The 13,529-nt window shown below is 33.5% G+C and overlaps 1 protein-coding gene across 1 annotated transcript in view; it reads right to left on the bottom strand.

Moving 5' to 3' along the window:
• The window catches only part of LOC110450446, a 24,296-nt gene extending 11,413 nt beyond the window's left edge, over positions 1-12,883 (bottom strand). Inside the window, exon 1 of the mRNA XM_021497982.1 lies at positions 12,413-12,883. The gene's annotated coding sequence lies outside the window, so the exon portion shown is untranslated. The remainder of the gene's footprint in view (positions 1-12,412) is intronic.
• Positions 12,884-13,529: the final 646 nt, after the last annotated feature.

Below are 13,529 nucleotides of genomic sequence, written 5' to 3'. Positions count from 1 at the left end.
GTGTAAGGCAATCCATAGTCCCCCAAAGGTAATGATTTATGTCAGAATGTATCTACTGTTAGGAAAGTATCCTGATACATACTTCTTGCATTCCTCCATCCCAAGATGTCCTTGTACACCAAATCTGGTTACTCCAGGTGAAATAGTATAGAAGTACAGGGTGCAAACCTATAATCCTCCCGGGAACCAGTGGGAGACTAAAAAGGTAGTAGTGTATATAGAATATATGAAAGTGGTAAACTTTTTATATACTCTGTATACAACTTTGTACACCACTTGTACACCACTTTTTCTTTACTATGTACAGACATTTAACACTCTCTATATACTCTGTTTGTCACTTATTTATACTCTGAATACAACTCTCTGTATAATATTTATACCACTCTCTATGCTCTGTATACCATTCATAATATACTATGTAGGCCAATTTTTTTATACCCTGTATACCGCTCTTTATATATACCCTGTATATCACTGTTTATAAGCTATATACCACTCCTTATATACTGTGTATACAACTCCTTATATTCTGTGTAAAACGCTCTATATGCTGTGTTTATCGCTTCTTACATACCCTGGATACCACTCTATGTATACCATGCATATCACTCTTTATATACTCTGTATACCACCCTGTGTACTCTGTAAACCACTTTTTATGTACCCTGTATACCACTCTCTATATACCATTCTTTATATACTCTGTAAACCACTTCTTATATACCCTGTTTACTAGTTTGTATAATCTGTATACAAATCATTATATAACCTTCTCAATATTTCTTTATAAAGATATCTTTGTTCTGTTTTATAATAAACAAGAGGCACTGAGCTAGGACAAGTCTCCTGGCAAAATTCTAACAAAAGTGTATCCAAATTTTGATGCTCAGCAATATATATATATACTACTACAGCCAGGTATAACACATGTAGTTACTACTACAGACAGGTATTACACATGTAGTTACTACTACAGACAGGTATTACACATGTACATATTATCACAGATAGGTATTACACATGTATATATTATCACAGATAGGTATTACACATGTAATTACTACTACAGACAGGTACTACACATGTAATTACTACTACAGCCAGGTATTACACATGTAGTTACTACTACAGACAGGTATTACACATGTATATATTATCACAGATAGGTATTACACATGTAATTACTACTACACGCAGGTACTACACATGTATATATTATCACAGATAGGTATTACACATGCTATATACTATCACAGATAGGTATTACACATGTAATTACTACTATAGACCGTTATTACACATGCATATAATATCACAGACAGGTATTACACATGTACATGTATATACTATCACAGACAGGTATTACACGTGTAATTACTACTACAGACAGGTATTACATATGTACAATGTATTTACTATCACAGACATGTATTACACATGTATTTACTATCACAGACAGCTGATATAACACATGCAATTACTTACTGCGGAGAGGTTCTTATATTGCTATTGTTGTTTTAACATGATATCTTGTATTTGAATGGTAATAAAGTGCATGCTGTAAGTGTTACCATGAATCTGGCTTGTGTGAAATGCCTTTTAGGTCACAAAATACAATTGTATCTCTACAAAATATATCTTGATCAATTTAATATCTCAAAGACTTTAAAGAACATGCACCTGATGATGAAATATCACTTATCTGTATACATATGTTCAAATAATGAAATATTACTTCTTGTCTGTAATAGTACAAGTAAATACAAGTTTATAACCAGTTTGAAACAATGAATTAATGTTCCTTACATGACAGTATATTGATAGAACATAGAATTACAAATACATAAGTATGTTCCTTAATGTCTGTGATAGTTAAAACAAGTTTATCTAAAACAATATAATTAAAGATCCATAGCCTGTCTGTGATAATAAATACAGGTGTATGACCAGTCTGAAACAGTAAATAAAAAAATTGCGGTCTGTGATAAGCAGCACGAAACAATTAATAAATGTTCCTAATATGTTTGTTATAGTTAATGCAAGTTTATAACCAGTCTGAAAACAATTAATAAATGTCCATTACCTGTCTGTGAATTTGTACGGTTAACATTACAATTTTATCAAATTACTTTAAAAACATTTAGAGGAAATCCGTGAAGAAAATCAAGATAAAACATTTTAATGAATAAATTGTAAGTAATACATGCAGTAAGATCGTTTTCCTTCAGTTATGAAATACAAAGGAACATCCCTTTCTCCACCACTTACCCCATCTACTTTATAAAGCTTAACCTTTTAAATAAAGTTAATACCGCTATAACCAGACCTATTTGGTGGCATTAAACTCCTACTTTTACTTTCACATACTTCATTTCCGGTCAAGAGATACAAAACTAAGGCTTTCGATTTAATGTTTTACCGAGCGCTGTTGAGGAGGGTTTATTATCTCAAATTCAAATCTCGTTCTTTATAAGATATCTTATAACCGAATTATATAAGATATCTCATTTAATTTTGTTTATAAGATATCTTATATATTATATAAGATATCTTCTAAAAGATATAAGATATCTCATTTAATTTTCTTTATAAGATATCTTATATCTTTTATGAGATATCTTATATAATATATAAGATATCTTATATCTTTTATGAGATATCTTATAAAATATATAAGATATCTCATTTATTATATAAGATATCTTATAAAGTATATAAGATATCTCATAAAGTATATAAGATATCTTATATAATTAAAGAAGATATCTTATATAATTTGGTTAAGTACTGGATCAACATTGCTCCATACATAAATGACAACTTGGCTTGCCATATCCTTGACTGTCCGTATGCACCCAACCCGAACCTGTTTCTTCTGGAGGGTCCGGATATACGTACCCGGATCTTGTTTTACAATTTTGGGTGTAAATGTAGCTAATAGACCATAAAGAATACGGAACTACAAGTGTCTTGCTACTCCGTCACTCTGTTTGTTGTTATACAAGGAGATCTTCTTTGCCCATTGGTAGATATACAGACTGAATATATTAGCGGGCATTAGGTATGTGTATCTGTTTAATTATCAAGATAATATTGGATCCTAAAACAATTTGAAGAAAATGAAACACATTCAAACCATGAAAAAATTCTAAATATGTTTAAAAGGCTAAAATTTGAAAACTAAAACACTCTGGATAGATGTAATACCGACGCATTGCAAGTCCACGTATGTTAAGATATACGACTGAAATTACATTTATTTATCTTTAAATTACCACAGCTGTTAATAGGACGCATTCTTATCGATTTGGCAAAAACATATATTGTCATATTGATGTATAAAAATAATGAACAAGATAAATGTGTTAGCAAAACAAGTGGTATTATTTTGTATTTTGTTGCAACTGCCTTTGCCAGCATAATACATTAATTGTTTAATAAACTGTAACATAATTTAGATTTTTTTTAACACTCTAGGTATGAAAGCTGCATAGAAGAATACAAAAATAAATGCTTAAAGCAGTTAAAATAGGTAACAAAACAATGAAGGGAAAATGAAACGCAGAGGAAATATTTATTTTAATTTGAAGAATGGTATAAGGTGATGTGTATAAGAATTAATTTTGGCCTGCAATACAATCAAAGCTGATTTTACACCATGAGAGATTCCTTCCCAGACCATACCTGATCCACTCTCAATATATCCCTATCGACAACGCATACGTCGGCGAAATGTGCCTGACGACGAGGGTATACACGACGATGACCGTTAAATAGAAAAAGTGTGAACCGGGACTGTCTTTGAAAAACACTTTTTTCCCACTTCGACAAAAGTTCTAGGAGCATGGTCCGCCAACAAACCCATACGATACATGCGACATACACGAATTAGGGGTGGACCGACTTAAGGACTATGTGTCCGAAAACCAGACTCGCTCCATCGATTTCCCGCTGTTTGGAGTGAATCGGATGATTATGACTACTAATCGTACTAGGAGCGGTTTCAGATACATATGCAAATGCGCAAGACAAATGGTCCTGTGTGGATGCCAAGAAAGTCGGCATCGCGCCCGGTCTCCTTCAAACGTCTGACAAAACTGACTGACTGACAAAACGCTCTATGGTGGAAACATTGAACCCGTTAACCCCAAAAGGCCTAGCAACCTCTTGTTTCCTTTGGCCAGGCAATAGAAATGCAATTGCCTGACCCTGCCGAACTTCTGTCAGTCATACCATAATAAAAAGACAAGGACATTAAGTTTAGCTAACTGATAGCAATGATTTCTGTCAAGACTATCAAGTTGCATAACGCGATGCATTACCAAAGTTTTCAACATTGTTCTACACGTGATTTTTGTGTTTTTACTATTCCCCAATTAGGTACTACACACTTGGTGTAGCGTACACTGACTAAGATAGTCATCTGACCGATTTTCATTATCTTAGTGCAACCATTAATGACAGAATGCAAATTTGCTTACCCAGCGTTTCTTTTGAACTTAGTAAAACTATCGTAACTCATCGAGCGAAATTAATGTCGCTAACATGATGACAGGGGCATTTACCTGTGAAGGGATCGTTGCACACGATAACTATCTGTTTGTGTCCCGTAGACATGTGTGTGAGTGATGTGTACCGAACCTCAATGCACCCGGGTTTATTCATGACTTTCTCTGTGCCTTTATATAGATTTTCAAATTTGTTGTTCATTAAAAACTTCAATTTATCAAGTAGTTTATTTCAGTTGTTATTGTGTTTATTTTATACCATTACAAGACAATGTACGTTAATTAGTAATACGTTAACAAAGCAATAGTACAGGAGGACATCACACACACGTACCAGTATCTATCAGAGTTGTCGTTCCTTACACTATCGACGAAACCAAACGCGCGGGGAAAATTTGTGCGGACGACCCAACTCCAGTAATATACAGTAATATAGTATTGGAGCTGAGGTAAAGAAGTTCCTTAACGTTGACATAAATTTAAAATGAAAGATCTGCACAAAGTGTATATGGTAGAAATGTGAATCCCTAAAGATAGCTTTAAATGTCAAAACTTTAAAGAACCCGCATTTTAGCATGCTTATCCCGACATTGGACTAAAATATTAAAATCAAATTGTAAGCGATTATTGAATCATTGGTACTCCACGCCTTCAACACTTGGAACTATATAAGTGTGGTCGCTAAAACATACAACACTTCATTGTGTAGATAAGAAAAAGAAAAAATAAACAAAAATAAATGAATGAATATACCATGCTCAATATTAATAGATCTTAATCAGGAACAAAAATATCACACAAATATGAATAAATACTCGTTAAAAACTACTGCGACAATTGTTTCCCCCTGTGCCTGATAATCATCTCATGGCTGGGATTCAACAATATCAGGTAACCGTCTCATCAATATACACGTTAGTGCTAATAGCTTTTTATGACTAGCCGACCAGATTCCTATATAAGATTGGAACTGCAGCAAACTCTATTGTTATTACTGTGTCACGAAAGATAAATGTTTATCTTACCATTTTCCCTGAGAGGTGAATTGTTTGGATGGGTATGCTTGTATTTTACATTTTAACAGCTATGGGCATTTAAGGACGTACAGGCTTTTGTTGTTGGAGGGAAGTCAAAGTTTCCTGAGAAAAAACCCACCGACCTGTGACCAGTACCTGATGACTGCCCCACGTGGGCCTCTAACCCGCGGCCCAGTAGTGGAGGGCAAATGATTCAGATAGCCTTAACAACTCGGACACTGCACCCCCTTTCACAAGTGAAACGAATTACTTTGTCTCTACTTTATTTACACCTTATAAAAGAATCTGGTTGAAAGATATCCCTTTTCCCTAGGACCGTTTCATGGGTTTAACTCTCAAGTCGAGTAAGTTCTTCCGAAAAATTAACACTGACAGTATTAGCTGAATTATTAAAAAAACGCTGAGCTAATCATCTTAAAGATGGGCCTTGTTTGTCGATGAAGACATATGTGCAAACAATTATGAGACAATTAAAACATATGTATTGTAATCAATAACGACGCCCAATTATCCTCACTACAATAAGATCAAAATTATTGATCGTAAACAACACTGAAAACTAATTAAAATTAACACGACATCAGGTGATAATCACCATCTATTTAAAAAAAAATCCGTTTTACAACAGATGTTGATGAAGAGTAACGCGGATATTAAGCTTTTTAATAGAATAATGATTGGACATTTTCCAACATATAACATTTTGAAATTAGGAAAAATCTCTTATCATGCTGGAATAAGTCGTTATATGCTCAAATACATTACTCAGTCAAATTCCAAAGTGGTTGAAATAATTATCCCTTTCTAAAAATATAATTGCTATCAACGGCAGGTAAGGCTTCTGAACGAGTTATGCATAAACTATCCAAATTATTTTATAGAAAGTTACCTCTTCAATAAGCACCAGGAAAACGTCACTTACAAAATGGTAATAATTTCCATAAGAGATTATATCAGATCAATTATTGATATGGTTTAAAACTATCTCTGGAAAGTAATTTTTGAAACTAGTGCCACTAAAACAAAAGGTGTTTTTCAGAGTTCTTCCTTGGCCCCTTCTATTTTTTTTTATTAATATCAGTGATGTTGGAGATGCTTTAAACTTAAATCTTTATAATGATTAATCTAGGTCAACTTTAACCCAAGTGAAACAAACGTGATCTTATTTAAGATTTTAACGATTTGAATGAAATTGAAATCTTATAATGAGGTTTTAAATTTCAGTGATTGTCACAAACATTTTGGCGTTATACTCGATAATAAAGGTTTGTGGAATAATCCTATTAAAAAGACACGTATATTTGTACTTACAAAATAATGTTTTAAGTGGTAATTGTATACTCAAATGTGATACATTGATAAATATTGATAAAACATTTATGTTACCAGTACATTGTATTAGAATAAGCTAGTAAATTATGGGATGGATGCACTTTTCTCGAGTCAAATTTGGAAAAGACCTAACGTGGAGCGGCCCGTATTACAATTGGCTTACCCTCTTATGCAAGTGGAAATTCCAAATGATTTAAAACTAGCATCCAGCTTCCTTATAAGATGAAAAACATAGCACCACCAGAGTTTATTACTTTAACAACCATTTTAGTTGTTTTTGAACAGTAGTCAAAAGACAATTGCCAAGTGACAAATAAACATGAATGCTCGTGCCGTGACCCTTTGATTGACCACAGCATGATCCCCAGAGGCGTTTGCTATTTCTTACGTTCGATGATATAGATGCACATTATACCATAGATTCACTGACATATGGTTATAAGAACTTGTCCATAGACGATCGTAATGAAATTTAGAAACGTGCATAACTTTATACTATCTAGCAACAGCAACTTACTTACGAATTGATTGGTATTATATTTCCTCTTCTATTGCTTTTGGAGAATAACATGTTACCATACTAACATGTATATTTGACATTTATTTTAATAAACTGTTGTTTAAACATTGTACTTATTTTGAGACTATATGCCTTGATAACGTGGAGAACCAACTCTTAATCATGCCACATGTTTGAACGAAGCTGTCATGCCTACCATCATCAAATTTAAAGAGTGCATTTTAATGTTTTACTAACATCATTTACTTAGTGTAAACGTATAACATTAAATACTTTGTATATATGTATAATAGTTATATACTTGTAACAGGTGTCGGTGATATACATTTCTTGAGTTACATGCAGTACACCACTAAAAAATTCCTTTGACTGAACACACACTGGTAGCGTTTTAAACAGCATTTCCCGGCATAACCATGTATTTTGCTGTGTAAAATACATCATACTCCTGTATATGTGTACATATAATATCACTGGCTTTAAAAACATTACCAACATTCGTGTCCCACAATTAACTTCCAGTAACGAGCCAGCAAGGGGACATAAATAATGGCCGTTCGCAGAGCGGTTTATATATATGGTAATAAAAGTTTTACAAACTCTTGTCAGTATGTTTTGCATCTGTGCGTATCTATAATCCACTGTTCATGTAATTATCATCTTGAAGTCTTTAGATTATTGTTCTTGTTATTAAGAACGTGATGATAGTCAGATTATTGTTACTTATAAAGATAAAAAGAGTATTAGCTGAAAAACACCATAGTTAAGTTTCACACTAATTAGTAAAAGGTTAGACAAGAAGGAAGGAGAATCTCTCGAAAAGATGCTCTGTGATGACATCAGTGACATGGCTGACCTGTGTGCATATAGGGGAATCACAGTCAAACGGAGAACGTCGACGCTGTGTCGTAAGCTACGTCATTTTACGTTTGTTGTGAGTTTTTCGTTCATAAACACAGTGTTCATTAAAGAGCTTCTTCACCTCAATGAAATGTCATATGTTGGCAAATGTAGCATGACATTACATTCCCTTGTTACTTGTTAGACACCTTGAAAGGAGGGTGCAGATTAAATGGAACTGATTTATTTTGATGGTTTTACGTCTGCTATTACTGCCTTTCGGCCTTTCCACATATGAATGGAAATGTTAAAGTACAAAGAAAGAAGGATAAAAAGGGAGAAGGTAGTGCCTTACAGCATATCCTATGTTTTTAAGAAAAATAAACAATTTTGATTGATATTAGTTCTGTGAAAAATTTATTAATATTCGTTATACATGACTTCAGACAGGGCAAGCTTGTTGGACCAAACTGAACATAAATAACCAAACACATGATTGAATTGAAATTGGCCGTTTAATTTGTATAAACGACAATTGAAAATATTTCCAAAACATAAACCAACATGGAACATGTACATAAAATAGTTTGGTCCTAGGTGGGGATAAAACCGCCACCTGGATAATAATTAACAAGTAAGTACAGCAATACCAGATGTAGGAAGATGGGGAGGAGGCGGGTCAAAAATTATTGTACTTTAAACAACAAAACTGACCTTGACCAGTGTCCATCTTTGTGGTTGTAGGCGATGTCTGCAGCGGCTGTAGTAAGCTGATGCTGCGTAATCAGTTTATATAACCAGATCAATGCGCGTGACCTTTTCACCTCCTGACCCACAACCCCCTCCACTGTTTACAAACATTGCGTAGGGACTATTTATATACTGAACACATAACATCAAGTGAATCAATCGATAACCGCATGTATAAAATTTATTAAAATTGTATTTTAATTGTTTACTATAGGTGACATTTCAGCGACATAAGTAAACGTGGAGAGGCACAGAAACAACTTGAACAGGAAAGTCGATGAGGAAGATGATTTATCTGTAGTGCGAGATTCCGTATAATTAAGGATGTGGTTAGAAAGGGAACGCCGTGTCCTAAACCTGCCTCTATCGAGTTTAAATAGGGTTAACATGATTAAGCACTTCACTGTAAGCAAGTTAGCCTCACTGTAACTAAGTGTGACTAGACACGCGACTGTCCACATGACTCAATATCATGTACATTTTTTTGTACGACAAACAGTACAAGCACATGTAGCTCATTAGGACAACCGATGAAGTGAAGTGTGACTGCAATTATGAAAGGTGTGGCTATATATGTGACTTACAACACTTACACGTGTGACTAACAGCAACGACACCTTAGATAAATCGAATCATAAGGGCATGTGTACAAAACCCGCAACAGCTCAATGAATGCGACAGCCTACATAATGACCTGTGACAAAGTATTGATATCATTACCAAAGCTACAAATCTAAATATTAGCAACNCTCTCTCTCTCTCTAAAAAAAAACATTACAAAATTTGTATTAAATGTTGGTTGAAGAATGAAAATGAGTGTGAAAATTAATACTGTAATTATTCTGTAATGCTAAAAATGTTTCAAAAAATTAAATTATAAAAAAAAAAAAAACATGACATGTGACAAAAATAACAAAATATGACAACATATGACAAAAGTGACAAAAAATACAAAATGTGACAACATATGTCAAAAGTGACAAAAAATACAAAATGTGACAACATATGACGAAACGTGACAAAATGTGACAACATATGACAAAACTGACAAAATATGACAACATGTAACAACTTCTATTATATTTAAACTAATCTGTCGCATATATGTTGCTAGATACTTTTTTTAAACATATATATTTTATTGTTTTAAACAAAAGGATTGGACACAAGTTATTTCAACTCATTCAATCCTCTCCTTAATGAATACATAAGATAACAATTTACATATAAGTCACGTGATAACAACAACATATGCTAAAGTGAGGGACGTATGTAGGTAAGATTAGGTGAAAATTACGCGATTTGAAGGTCAAAACTATACGCGCGGAGGTGTTTACTCTGCATAGTTATCTCCCTTACTTTATATTTCCCATTTGATTGAATTTTCACTATAAATTGCATGTAAAAGGAATGAATAACAGCGACGCCCTATATATGTTTAAATCGTAATAATGAGATAACTTCAGTCATTATAACGAGGTAGCTTAAATCGTAATAATGAGATAACTTCAGTCATTATAACGAGGTTGCTTAAATCGTAATAATGAGATAACTTCAGTAATTATAATGAGGTAGCTTAAATCGTAATAATGAGATAACTTCAGTCATTATAACTAAGTAGCTTCAATCGTATTAATGACATAACTTCAGTCATTAGAACGAGGTAGCTTCAATCGTATTAATGACATAACTTCAGTCATTATAACGAGGGAGCTTCAATCGTAATATTGAGATAACTTCAGTAATTATAATGAGGTAGCTTAAATCGGAATAATGAGATAGCTTCAGTCATTATAACTAAGTAGCTTCAATCGTAATAATGAGATAACTTCAGTCATTATAACGAAGTAGCTTCAATCGTATTAATGAGATAACTTCAGTCATTATAACGAGGTAGCTTAAATCGTAATAATGAGATAACTTCAGTCATCATAATGAGGTAGCTTAAATAGTAATAATGAGATAACTTCAGTCATTATAACGAGGTAGCTTAAATCGTAATAATGAGATAACTTCAGTCATTATAACGAGGTAGCTTCAATCGTAATAATGAGATAACTTCAGTCATTATAACGAGGTAGCTTCAATCGTAATAATGAGATAACTTCAGTCATTATAACGAGGTAGCTTAATTCGTAATATCGAGATAATATTTGGTTTATGTGTGGAACTAATCGGCTTTCGTACAATGACACTTGACAGTTGCATTAGAAAATTTAATATTCCAAAGTCTAAACCTGAATTACTTCGATTTATAGAGTCTAGCTAGAAAGGGTTCAAGTTCATGTTTATTGTTCCTTCAGGTAATTCAGATATTACTAAAAGATCCAATTTCGATGTTAGCGTTCTTTTTCCTTTGTGAATGTTCTCTCTGACAGCCGTTTAAACAGTAGTTTTGGTTTTGAGTATTTACATAATATAATCGAATATTAATAGGAACTTACACAAAAGGATTTGATGCAAACTTAGCGCGCTCTGGGTAGATAGAGGGGGTGAGCGTGACGAGCGAGGTGTGTTGAATGACAAGCGCAGACACCTACAATAAACATGTTGGCGTGGTATGTTCGTTGCATGTAAATACGATTTAAAAGAAAGTGATATGTCTTTACTAACTTTTTTAGTCGTACTAGGTCTAGCCAATACAAAACAACAATCAGCCATGATATACTGAATGTTATTTACTGTGTAATTGCATCGACACTGAAACACGAAACTCGCATAATTTGATGTTATTGGAAATATAATATTGTCGAAATTAAAGGCAAACCCCTGAGTTAAAGACGGTTTTGTATGCTAATTAATGTAGGTTTCAATTGATACTGATCCATGATCGATTCGCAATATTAAAATATACGTCAATATTCAATATTGCCTCATTAAAGTTTACAATAAGAATATATATATATATATGGATCGGTAGATTTATTTTAATGGCACTTGTAGTGTTTAGACCATGGTTATTTGTAAATATCGTACACTTCCTAAATACAAATGTACAACGCATACAAAACGGTTACCATGAAATAAAACACAAATTTGTTGGCGAAAAACGTTAGATTTTGCAAGGCTTTCTGCATCCGGGTTTGCCTCCGCCATTTATGTAAAATAGGAGACAGATAAATGAAAGAGGTATCATATTAGCTGTAGGTTAGACGCAAAACGCCCGTCAAATACGCTTAGGAAAATAAAATGTCGTTCATGTTTATTGATGTCATAAAAGTATGAGATACTTCATGATTAATAATAGAAATAAAGAAAAAACATATTACATCAGAGTCGAGGTGAATGTGAAGCATTAAATCTAAAGTACATTGTACAATAAGGAAATCAAATTACATTGCAAAAAGATCAACGAGCGTTAACAGGTTATACACTAGTTTATTTGAACATCAAAACATATTAGAAGTAAAAAGTAAACTTACCTTTAAAGCAAGAAAAATCGTGAATCTGGTAGTTTTAGTTCACTCTGATGGCAACACTTGCCAGCTTTGAATTCTTATGTTAAATAAAGAACGCATGCGTTAACCAATAGCTACCTGCTGTATGTAATTATGCGAGACAACGTGTCGGTTATAAAACGATTGCCAACTGTCGTTTCCTATGCGTGCCATAAAATCCATATACACAAATACATTATATTTCAGCCCGAGGCTTTATTTTACAACCACTGTCGCTAAGCGAATACTTGTTATTGTAGTAAAAAGATATGCTCGCCATACTGAAAGGGGATATGCTTGGTTTTGTTGAAATTTGTTTGCTACGCCTTATTACATGTAACAGCTATGGTCATTTAAGGACGTGCCGGGATTTGGTGGTGGTGGTGGAAGAAACACCAGAGTAGCCGCAGAACAAAACCCACCAACCAAGGGCCAGTACCTGGCTACTGCCCCACGTAAGCCTCTGTAAATTACTCAGTCTTTTGTTATTTAAACGTAGATTATTCCTTGTTCCTAATTATGAAATACAAACTATAATGCATATTTTACTGCATCTTTTTCCCCCAATATTTATTTAGTACAGCTGTCGGTCCTACACATGGGTCAGGAAGAACCTGCGTGTGAATGGAAGTATAATCACACTTATTTGATTTTGATCGATTTTTTTTTATAAAATTCACAAAAATACCTGATTCCTATATATTAACTCTAAGTTCTAAGGAATAACACAAATTTTACTGTAATGACTGGCGCCTAGCTGCGAGAACCGCAACTCTTAAACCAAGTGTTATTTTTTTATGTTAAGTACGGGTTTCGCCTAGATATTAGGGATATTTACAATATGTCACAGGGCTAGTAGATGTTGGTAAGGCAGGTTCCTGCAAATATGTTCAAAAATTAAATTGATTGATGTACAAATGTATCATATTGTTTTATAGATTGAATATTTTTTTAGCTGGATATGGCGCTATATAATTTGTGGTATAGTATATATTTATCATTTAGTAAAACGATCAATTACACATAGTAAACAATAAAGCCAAGAGAGCATGTAGAGGTATTGGCCACGTGCTCTCTCCTCTAATGTCTTTACAACTTAACG

The sequence above is a fragment of the Mizuhopecten yessoensis genome, unplaced genomic scaffold (genome assembly GCF_002113885.1).
Source record: "Mizuhopecten yessoensis strain PY_sf001 unplaced genomic scaffold, ASM211388v2 scaffold5229, whole genome shotgun sequence".
In the NCBI taxonomy this organism is placed as follows: Eukaryota; Metazoa; Mollusca; class Bivalvia; order Pectinida; family Pectinidae; genus Mizuhopecten; species Mizuhopecten yessoensis.
The sequence above is the reverse complement of the archived record's forward strand: the minus strand, read 5'-3'. Positions and strand labels throughout refer to the sequence as shown.